This window comes from Palaemon carinicauda, unplaced genomic scaffold, assembly GCF_036898095.1.
Source record: "Palaemon carinicauda isolate YSFRI2023 unplaced genomic scaffold, ASM3689809v2 scaffold812, whole genome shotgun sequence".
In the NCBI taxonomy this organism is placed as follows: Eukaryota; Metazoa; Arthropoda; class Malacostraca; order Decapoda; family Palaemonidae; genus Palaemon; species Palaemon carinicauda.
In genome coordinates, this window is record NW_027172108.1 from 55,001 (window position 1) to 67,500 (window position 12,500).

General features: G+C 32.3%; 1 protein-coding gene across 1 annotated transcript in view; it reads right to left on the reverse strand.

Moving 5' to 3' along the window:
- LOC137637529 (synaptogenesis protein syg-2-like) overlaps positions 1–10,834 on the reverse strand; it is a 43,764-nt gene extending 32,930 nt beyond the window's left edge. The window contains exon 1 of the mRNA XM_068369692.1: positions 10,681–10,834. The gene's annotated coding sequence lies outside the window, so the exon portion shown is untranslated. The remainder of the gene's footprint in view (positions 1–10,680) is intronic.
- Positions 10,835–12,500: the final 1,666 nt, after the last annotated feature.

Genomic DNA, 12,500 nt, shown 5'->3' on the forward strand with positions numbered 1-12,500 from the left:
GAAAATGTTTATTTCAGCAAGTATTGAATTATTATCTTTGTCGGAGTAAATTGTTCCTAGCATAATTCACATATCCAAGAAAAAATATCAGGGATTGATGGGAAATATAGTTTCTTAGTACCTGTCAAATTTCATGGTAATATCTATAATTGAAAAGACACAGCTATTTTGTAGCCTTTTTAACTATGCTGTTAAATGTAGCAACATTACAGTGAACTGCCGGGTAGTGACCGAAATCATCGAGGGAAAATACCGATCTCATAAATAATATCCGTCACGAGTTCCAGCTAGTGAAAATAATGTCTATATTTCAAAGAGAAAAAGAATAAGTAAGAAAAGTGGATAAGAGAGATTTTTATTCGAAGCTCAAAACATGTAGACGTAAGCTCTTATGAAATCATGCTCGTGCATAAATTTTCCGATTAATATACTGATATCTACAGTCACGTTTTCCATGTACTATCTCCTATGATTTGATTTTAAGAAGATTCATTTTAATAATTCAATGTTGGTTTGCTTTATTCTTTATTACAATAATATTTGCTCAGATTTTATCTGTTTATTCTTTTATAGCTTCAAACATATATAACTGGAGGGGGTACTCAGTAGAGAGCATGCCTTCGTGATGCTAAGCAGTCTTATTTTTTTTTTAACCCCACTGCGTACTTATGTACTTCAATATATTTTTTTCAAAATGTAACGGATTTACCCTTGGGTCACCAAGTTTCCTTGAAATGGTTTCTGATGTTTATACGTAATGTTTACAAACAAAACAAAATAAGCCAACAAGGTATTTGCCATTTAATTGACATTGCAATTATCTTCCAAGTATTGCGGCGTATTTTGATGTACTTTATCTGAAATGTTACATTATTCATCCTTTGGTCATACCCAACATGACTACCAAGTTTGGTCAGAATCGGTAAAGTAACTTTATATTAAAGATGGTCACAAACAAAAAGATAAACTAAGAAATAGACGAAAGGAGTGAATGCATTATATATCCTTCGCTATAAAATAATAACCAACATTTGCATATTTTGTTGATTGAATACCGGATGATAATTGTGTTCTTAAATCTTTCCTTTGCTTAGGTAGTTCATCGGCAGAGCATGACACGCCTTACGTATTTAAGACTATTCTCCTTTAGATTTTTACTTCTCCTCTCCCTTAACACTTCCATGTTTTACATCCCTTTCAGCAAACGAGTTTCTTTCTTTGTTAACGGATCACATGTGTAAGTGAAGCTAGTTTTCTAGGGTTGATATTTGATTGTAGGCTTACATGGGTTCCTCACTTGAAAGCTTTAAAAGTAAAATGCCTTGAGGGTCTGAATCTTAAAAAAAAAAAAAAAAATCTCATACATCTTTGGGGGAAGACTTTAAAACTTTTAAAATCATACAAGGTCTTAAATTTTCTAAAAAAAATAGTTATGGGTGTGACATATACTCCTCAGACACCGCAATCCAATTTAAGGTTTTAGATTCCATACACCATACTAGTGTCAGATTGTCCACAGGAGCATTTAGAACTTTGCTTATCCCAAACGTTTTTGTCGATGATGGAAAGTTACCTATAGATTACATATGTGTTCTATTGTTCGGTATTGATTTAGGTTGCAAAGACTCCCTGAATCCTTAAGTTGTCAGACGGCAAACCTTTAAAGGCATTATAGATATTTTGACTCGCACCCAAAATCTCCTCAACCTTATGTTTTCAGGATAGAAAAATTATTAGACAGTTTAGATATAGGTAGAAGTAAAGTGCTCCCATGTAGGATATCATGAACCCCTCCATGGAAATTACTAGATATATCTTTTTGTAAATATTTTATTGGTATAAAAAAGAACATGAATGACATAGAAGCCTCATTCCTCTTTATGGAACGTGTTTATACATACTGATGGCTCCAAATCTGATGCTGACGTAGGCTTTGGAGTTAATAGAGCTTTTAATTGTAGAGGTAAATTTCCTTTAGCATCATCTATATTTATTGCCGAACTATACGGCATACTAACCGCTATTGAGAAAATATGCTAAAAGGCGAAGGCAATTTTACCATTTTTTGCGATGAAAGAAGTGTCCTAAAAGCTTTAGAAGGTTTTAATTCCAATAGTACTATAGTTTTAAAGATTTTAGAGTGGCTTTTGATTATTGGCATGGAAGGTATAATAGTTCGATTTTGCTGGGTTCCGGCATACATAGGTATGTCTGGAAATGAGAAGGCAGATTCGCTGGCAAAGAGTGCTCTGGCTGAGTTACTACCAAGAAGGTATCCCATTTCCAGTCATGATTTTTACCTACGAGTAAGAATCTGATTTATAATAAATGGCAACAACATTGGGATAGCTTACTAGAAAATAAGATGAGAGAAATTAGTAATGTTATATCCCCTTGGAGGTATGATGGGATGCCCCAAAAGTGGTAAACTACTCATTATTGTCTTTGCAGTGGTCACACTTGAGTGATACATGAGTTTTTGCTGGCTGGCCAACATCAACCATATTGTGACGACTGTTTAGTACCATCGACAGTGAGACATTTGTTAACCGAATGCCCAACATATAGTAGTGAGAGAAATAGATATATGTTTGTGGCTTGAGGAGAGGATAGCAAGTTCATCCTTTCCAAGATACCTGGACATGATGTGTCCTACCAAGCTAGTGGTATTTTCAGCTTTATTTCAGAAGCAGGTATTCTGAGGGGTATTCAACTTTTAAAATGACCTAAGTTGCCAGGATGCCAGAAACCCTCATTCCAATCAATCAAACTATATTTTTTTTTTTAACAAGGAGAATATCCTGTCAATTATTCGAACCAAGTGTTCAGCTAGACTCAACCTTTTGCCCCTTTGACGTGCCTGAACGTTTCTAGTTTTCTATAACTATTCTTACACAACTTTCACAAAACAAACTATTCTTCTCAACAGCTTCTACTTTCGTCCATTTGTGCAATTTCATAATTCACTTACATAAGGGATTATTAAAGTAAGGATAGTTTTTATAAAAACCAACCTTGTCAATATTCACTCACAACAATCAATTCTATTCATATGCATGTAATCTAATGTTTACTATCGTGGGATTTATATATTTAGTCAATTTCCTATATGATACATTATATCATTAATTGATCAATCCTCTAAGCTAATATATATATATATATATATATATATATATATATATATATATATATATATATATATATATATATATATATATATATATGTATATATATATATATATATATATATATATATATATATATATATATATATATATATATATATGTGTGTGTGTGTGTGTGTGTGCATATATATATATATATATATATATATATATATATATATATATATATACATACATATATATATATATATATATATATATATATATATATATATATATATATATATATATATATATATACACTAGAGAGTTATGTGATCCTTTGACTGGTAAGACAGTACTATATTGGATCCTTCTCTCTGGTTATGGATCCCTTTCCATTTGTTTATATATGCACCAAATAGTCTGGCACAAACTTTACAGATTCCCTCTGTCCTCAAACACCTGACAACACTGAGATTACCAAACAATTCTTCTTCACCAAAGGGGTTAACTATTGCCCTGTAATTGTTCAGTGACTACTTTCCTCCTGGTAAGGGTAGAAGAGCTGCTATGGTAAGCAGCTCCCCTAGAAGAAGGACGCTCCAAAACCAAACCATTGTTCTCTAGGCTAGGGTAGTGCCATAGGCCCTGTACCATGATCTTCCACTGTCTTGGGTTAGAGTTCTTTTGCTTGAGGGTACACTCGGGCACAGTATTCTATCTTACTTTTCTTCCTCTTGTATAGTTAAAGGTTGTATAGTTTATATTGGAAAAATTTTAAGAACAATAACAACATTGTTCATAAAATATTCAATTTTCCCTTTTGGGGCCCATGGGGTTAGAGCATTCTGCTTTTCCAACTAGGATTGTAGCTTATAAAGTAATAATAATAGAAATAATCTACTCCTTTAACTTTACGTTCGCTAGCAGTCTTTTTCATCTCTAAGCAATTGCAAAAGCTATGTATGTCTCTCATTATATTCAGTTTTGCTCTGCTACATTTAATTAGAATTCTATCTTCTGCCATTCCTAACCCTTCCTTCCTCTCGGAATTTCAACATTATCATAAACAAACCGTATTACACAACAGTGAAGGCATACAATAAACTATTATCTTATTCCCTTTTTCATAACAGACCATTAATTCTCCCGTCTACACAATTAAAAATATACTTCCAATCAGCCATAAAAGAGATAACCCATGCCTTTGTCTATTTCACCACAGAAGCCTATGTATTGCTTCTCCATTTATTCTATATTTTTCATTTTTTAATTGAAACGAATAAGTTCCATTAGGAATGTAATGTCAAAATATCAGTCGCTTTTAAATGTGAAAGGATCAAAAGTAACATATCTGATGCAAATATTAATATTGAATTATTATTTTCATTAATATTATGTTGACTAGTTGATCCATTGAAACCAATAATTATAAAATAATTTGATCATAATATTTTCAATTCTTCAAAAGTTTATTACCCTAAGTAAACCATGAGGTAATTCCACCCATGTAGCTCTTCTTCATCCAGCTAGGGACATATGTTGGGCACTTGTCGATAAAATGAATAATTTGAAATTATTTAAAATATTAATTTTGTAATTATTTACTATTTTCTTAAAGATGGAGGAGATTAACCATCGCATTGAGTCAAGCTCGTCGCTGACTGAGCTGGTCTGTAAGTGATGACAAATTATTCATACAATTACAGGTAAAGGGAGTGGGGAGGGTGGGTGATTTAGGTGAAAGTTTCATTTGGAGTGAGCTTTTATAACTCCTCAGCAGCAAAATTATTAAGATTCTCGTCAGTATTAGTTTCCTTTTTTTTTCAGAAAAGGGGTTTGGGCTCGAGTTAGTTGAATTTCTCATTTACCAGATATATTATAACAACTCTTAAGTTTCACAAACTCACATGTAGCATGTTCATATCAAATATTGCCTTTGCAACAAAATATGTTTTAAAACCAGGAATATCTTCTTTTGATGAGTCAATACCTCAAAGATTTAAAAATTTTCTGATGATCCCTGATCATATATATATATATATATATATATATATATATATATATATATATATATATATATATATATATATATATATATATATATATATACATATATATATATATATATATATATATATATATATATATATATATATATATATATATAATATAAATATATATGTATATATATATATATATATATATATATATATATATATATATATATATATATATATATATATATATATATATATATAAGCAGTACCAACCAAAAAGTCCCTTATTGTTATTTTTTATGTTGGCTACCCTGCAAACTTGGTGGAGTTGCCTTAGTTGATAGATAAATAGACAAGCGAAATTCAGCACTATATGGGAGATAGTACTGTATAATTGATAGAATCGTACTATATTGTAAAATATACACGATTGTAAAAACTATTTTAAAGAATTGGAAGAATGAATAATAGTCTTGGATTTTTACATGGTAAATGGGACTATAAAAACTTTAGAAAGACGATTTATAAGTATACTCTGTTGCGAATATTAAAAAAAAAAAAAATATTAATCAAGATAGTGGGGGCAAAGATTAATATGAAAGAACATTAGGTAAATAAATGTCCTTTCCATTATTCTATACTGACGGAAACTTTACTTGTACTTCAGTTGTAAGGACATGAAAAGTACCGTATATTTCCGCGTATAAGGTGACCTTCATATAAGACGAGGTATAAAAGAGCAAATTTTTATGAATTTATCTCATTTCGGTAGTATAAGACGACTGCTCAATCATAAAACTATCTGTGTATAGCCTAGCCTAGCTTTTGCAACACCAGGTATCTTAGGAAATATAGGTTATGTAAAGATTATATTAATTACTGTATCCTTATAAATTCAAAATAAATTAAATAACAAAGCAATTCCTTTATCATTGTTTTCCAAGAACACACGTCACCTAGCCTGCATTGTTTTGTTTACGCTTATCAGCTGCTCCCGTACGAAATGCCGGTTCATCTTTTTTCTTATTCTTCTTCTCTCTCAAAATAACCGTCAACAATACAATAATGACCTATCATGGTATGTTGGTATGACTGAATTGCTCTAAACAATTAGAAACCTGATGTATTAATGGCCGTTTATAATCACAAAATGATAATGACACAACAATCTTAACGGTACAATCGTTAAACTATTCCAAACAGTTAGCCTACGATAAAAATCTTTCCACTATGAAGACTCTATTATTCAGTTTGTAATCCAAAATGGTTATTTACAGCTAAAAATAATAATAATTTTAAAAAAATTAAATATTATGACATCCTACAGTATATGCTATTACTATTGTAATTAACAATAGCATGAAAATTACTGAAAGGTTAGCGAGAGAAAGTTGCTAACAACGAAACTAATACTCAATGTTTACATTTTCTCAGCTCTGCTCGTATGGTTGAAAGTTGGTATCTGATATGGAATTATTCCTCGAATTTATTATTTATGTCATTTTTGTAGATATGCCAATTATATATATGGTAAAAATTGTTTTATTACTTTTATAATACATTTATATCTTAATGTAAATCATTTCATGTGTGTCGGTGGTTATCACACCTCAACCTAGGCTAGCCTACTGATAAACCTGACATAGAATTCAAGGTAGGATTTTTATAACGGTAGTATAAGACGACCCCTCATTTTAAATGGTTAAATTTTGGAATATAGGGTTGTCTTATACACGGAAAGATACAGTATATGTAGTAATGTAACCTGACCTAAATCACCATTTCCTTACCCACCAGAAGGTCTCTACCTCCCCCTCACCAAACCTTCTATTTGCAACCACATTTACCATAGATACAGGATTTTGGATCCCATTATTAAAAAAATAAAAAAAAGGTAAATTTATGGGGTTTATACGAACACGGAGCATTTCCGATGAAATTTGCATGAAAAAGTCGATTAAAGAAAAGATTATGTGAATGGAAATATCCAAATAGAGTTTGTTTAAGAACACAGAATCGCCTGAGGAGTTTTTTGTTCATAAAAAATCTTTTAGGATGAGTTACCGAGATAAGTTATGTTTCTTAAACTCTTAGCTAATCATATAATATTTTCATATTTGGCCTGGATGCATTTTGCAGACCAGGAACAAAATACTTAGTGTCAGCGGAAAATAATAATAACGGGAATATACGACAATACACAAAACACTACACCCAAGTGCAAATACGGACAGACTACAGTATACATAACACGAAAGGAAGGAGGGAGAGGACGACAAAGTATAGAGGACTGCGTTTACATCGGGAATAGAGCACTGGGCAATATCTGAAAACCAGTGAAGACAAGTGGCTCAAGAGTGCATGGGAAGAAGGACTAATAAATGTAGACGAAAACCCAAAAATATACAGAGACAGAATCATGAATAACAGAACGAAGGTCTGGCACAACAAACCAATGCACACACAATACATGAGACAGACTAAGAACTAGCCATGATGACACTTGGCAATAGATACTGAGGGGGGAGCTCAAGAAGGAAACTGAAGGAATGATAACAGCGGCACAGGATCAGGCCCTAAGAACCAGATATGTTCAAAGAAATATAGACAGAAGTAACATCTCTCCCATATGTAGGAATTGCAATACGAAAAATAAACCATAAACTACATAGCAAGTGAATGTCTGGCACATGCACAGAACCAGTATAAAAAGAAGCATAATTCAGTGATAAAAGCTCTCCACTAGAGCCTGTGCAAGAAACATCATCTACCTTGCAGTAATAAGTGGTACGAGCACCAACCTAAGGAAGTGATAGAAAACGATCAGGTACAGATCCTCCGGGACTATGGTATCAGATCAGATAGGGTGATACACGCAAATAGAACCAGAAGACGTTGATTGACCAAATCAAGAAGAAAGTATCACTCATTGAAGTCGCATTACCATGGGACTCCAGAGTTGAAGAGAAAGAGAGGGAAAAATGGATAAGTATCAAGACCTGAAAATAGATATAAGACTGATATGGAATATGCCAGTGGACACTGTACCCATAATCATAGGAGCACTAGGCATGATCCCAAGATCCCCGAAAAGGAATCTAGCAAAATCTAGAGGCTCAAGTAACTCCAGGACTCATGCAGAAAAGCGTGATCCTAGAAACGGCACACATAATAAGAAAAGTGATGGACTCCTAAGGGGGCAGGATGCAACCCGGAATCCTACACTATAAATACCACCCAGTTGAAAAGACTGTGTTGGAGGGGAAAAAAATAATAATAATTTCAATAACTTTAAAAAAGTGGTGCATGACAATGACGGAACATACATACAGTGAAAATAACCCAGTGAGGAAATGAAATAAGAAAACATAATAGTAGGCCTGAATGTACCCGCAGAAAAGAGAACTGTAATTGAACAGTGGAAGGTCATGGCACAGAGACTAGTTTCGTCTCTATTGTCATTAAGAAGTTGATATCCAACAAGCAAACAAAACAGACATGCAAGCTAAAGTGGGGATCACCGAGAGAGAGAGAGAGAGAGAGAGAGAGAGAGAGAGAGAGAGAGACTACTGAACGATACGCTGTTGTTCAGACTAGAATAACAACACTTCAAACTTTTTCAAACACAAACATATGGAAAAAAAAAAAATTATAATAAAGGTGAAAACTAATGTTTGTTTTCCGACTACAGCGCTAAAAGCCTTTTTCATCTGGGTTCCAGAGGGAAATCTCTTTCCGTTTGATTTTAGTTCAATTTCATTATTTTTCGCACTGATTCCGATATACCATTTAACAAAAGCACAATTCTCTTAAATATACAATCTTTTAGTGTGTAGAAAGTATTTAGAATAACTCAAAGCATAAAGGCTAAAGGCTAGAGCGGAGGAGAAATAAGTGTGACAAACACAGCCTTTTCCTATATTGAAATAAAAATATAGAGAAGAGAAGTTAATCTGAATGCTCTGTCATTGGCATACGCCATTTTTTTTTTAATCATTTGTAATATTGAAATATTAAATTTATCAAGATTTTATTATTATTATCTAAGCTAACCTTACTTGGAAAGGAAGGATGCTTTAAGTCCAAGGGCTCCAAGAAGGAAAAATAGTCAAGTGAGGAAAATTAAATAAGGAAATGAATAAACTATGCGAGAAGTAATGAACAAAGATATATTTTCTAACTAACGGCAAAATTATTTTTTTTTTTTTTTCATAGCATGAATAGTTATTTTATTTTCTTATATTTCATTATTTCCAAGTGAATGAGACAGACAGCGATTACAATGATATTTGATAATGTGATAAAATACCATAAAATATACAAATATTTAATCCTTAATCATCAATATTAAGGAGCTTATTTCAGCTCTCTGAGAGCTTAACCTACTTCTTATCTAATACATCATTGTGAATATTCTAAGAAATTTAACTTGTTTTTTTTTACTAGATCAATGATAATGTTACAAGCGACGCTATGAAATAGATTATAAAAAAAAAGAGATCAAAACGATAATTATTTCACATTGAGGTTTCAAAATCTATTTTCTTGACCCGACTGAAATAGATTACACAATTTACCTGAACCGATGAAAATATTTGTCTGATCAAAAATGAAAGGAATTATATATTCGAAAATCTTGACTTGATATACAAAATAACAATATGAAATCCTTCTTATTCGAATTCTTCATGGAATTTGTTATAAGTTTATTATTTCGATTCATTGGAATTTATCAACCACTCTATCTTATAACATAGCTAATGAATACTGCAAAAAAGTCTCTCTCTCTCTCTCGGTGATCTCCACTTTCAGCTTGAATGTCTGTTTCGCTTGTTGATGAATATATATATATATATATATATATATATATATATATATATATATATATATATATATATATATATATGCTATATATTATGCTTTTTTGTCTGTACTTTAATCTAAAGTATATTAGATTACGAGCCTATTAACTTGATGTCTTAATGAGGTTTTCATTACAATAAAAAGAAAAGATTTAATAAGTATAAAAAAGCGTTGTAAGAAATCTTTCGGAGCAAATTGAGATTATATCGCTACACTTTTCCACATCATAGAGTTTTACTCTACAACTAAGATATATTTCATATCTTTGCTTAGTTTATGTTACATCTTCACACTATTTTCAGTCACAATGTTCACTAATGCCGATGGTAATGCTTCGAGAGACAAATTATGGAAATTTATTTGGTATCATAAACATGTTTACCAGATGTTATTAGTCACGGGAGTTTTGCAATAACATTTAAAAGGTTTGAACGTCTGTTCTCTTTGTTATGTTTTCTCTTTCAAAATTCAGTCATTTATTTCTCTAAATATACACAGCAAGAAATTTCCACTTATTATTAGCATTCCATTCACAAATAGTAGCATTTATATGTTTTTTTCACAAATCTTCATTAATATCTTTCATATGCCACAACTATTTGCAGAAATAATGTCTTTGCAGTAAAAAAAAAAATTAAGCTTGTTTTTTTCCTTTAAATAAAATGGAATAACATTTCCTGGAAATCTTGTCTTCACCTGCAACGCACCTCGTACCTCCTTTCACATAAAATGAATATCAGTCGCATTCCCTTTCCTTTTCAACTGACGAAAACCGGCCAATTATAAAAGAATCGAATCTAGCAGTGCAATTGATGGCAAAAGAGAGAGATCCCGTGAGCAATAGCGCACACTTCCACTAACCACGACTGCCACAGGATAACTGGTAATGGTTACTGGCAGCTGGCGCCTGACGGGCAGTGGCGGCCCGGCGCTGAGCCTGAGAGAGAGGCTGCCGCCAGTGTTGCCAAATGTGTTTTCCAGAAATTTGCCAGAGGAGGCCTCAAAATTCAACAGATTCCATAAAAAATAGCTAGATTTGTTTTTGTGTGTTTATGCATCATATATGCATGTATATATGTACAGTACATATATACATGTATATGTACAGTATATGCGTAAATAAATAAGTATATATATATATATATATATATATATATATATATATATATATATATATATATATATATATATATATATATATATATATATATTTAGAGAGAGAGAGAGAGAGAGAGAGAGAGAGAGAGAGAGAGAGAGAGAGAGAGAGAGAGAGAACGTTTAATCGATAACACTTACTATTAGTTTTCGAGGGAACAACAAAAAAATCGGTCATCATTATCAACAATTTTCTCCTCCGATGTTTAACTTGATGCAATGGCAAAAGAGTGGTCTTGAGATGAGTAAACAGCCATTGTTCCAATAAACTGCACATCTGATCTGATCTGGGCAATTCATAAGAATAGAAACATTTTCCTACTCTTTTTAAGCCTCCTGCTTTTGTTTTATCAGTTTCAAGTGGTCTCAACCAGTCTTTTATCTCCAGGTAGGATTCCCAGCTTTACCTGTATGCTTTTGAATATGTTGGTGCCATAATATCACTTATTCAACCGAAAAGCTTTTCAGCAGGTGAGCACTAACACCGTAACACGTAATGTACGATGAACTCAATCGGTATAACGATATTATATAAGTCTCCAAGCAACCGTTACGAATAGTGAAAGTATACCGTATACAAGATCTGCACAGGAATACAACGAACATGACGTATTGCTATATCATGGTGAAACGAAAGCTTTAGTATTGGGGTATGTGGGCTGAGAAAGGTTTCCTGTATACTAAGTCCCATCCTTCCCTCTTCTGCTGGACAGCACGAGCTCAGACATGAGTGGTACTTGATCAGTGAATAACGTCAATTTTATTATTATTTTGATTTTTATTAGATAATATATAAAAGAATAAATTTGATTCTGAAAATCCCCTGTTCGCAATAGCGTCTGAAAAGTCACTAAACATGTCAGAAATTGCCAAATCTAGCTACTTTTTTGCCAAGTTGGTAACACTGGCTGCCGCTGACCTGCGGCTCGAATTGTACAGTCGGCGTCAAAACTGATGCAACAAATCTCAAAGGATTTTGTTCGAAAAATCACTAAATGGCAACTACAAGCTTATCTCAAATACTTATTTTTTCCTACATTGTAAGTTCTATCAAACAAAACAAAGCTAACATATGATGCACAAATATCAAATCTATGATATTCATAAGAATCATAAGAAGAGAAATTGTAATAGTAATTATTTCAAAGAATAGTAATTACTTCAAACTATAGAAAGGAAACAATACTGATTTTTTCGTTCAACACAGGATGACCAACATTACCTAGGCATATTTCAAGCAATGTTGAAATAAATATATAATAATATAGTGTATATATTATCAATTATTTTAGCGAGGATGCATAAAACCATGTAAGTATCAGTAAAATATATTGGGAAAAAATCTTCGTAACATTGAACGTAATCAACCGTG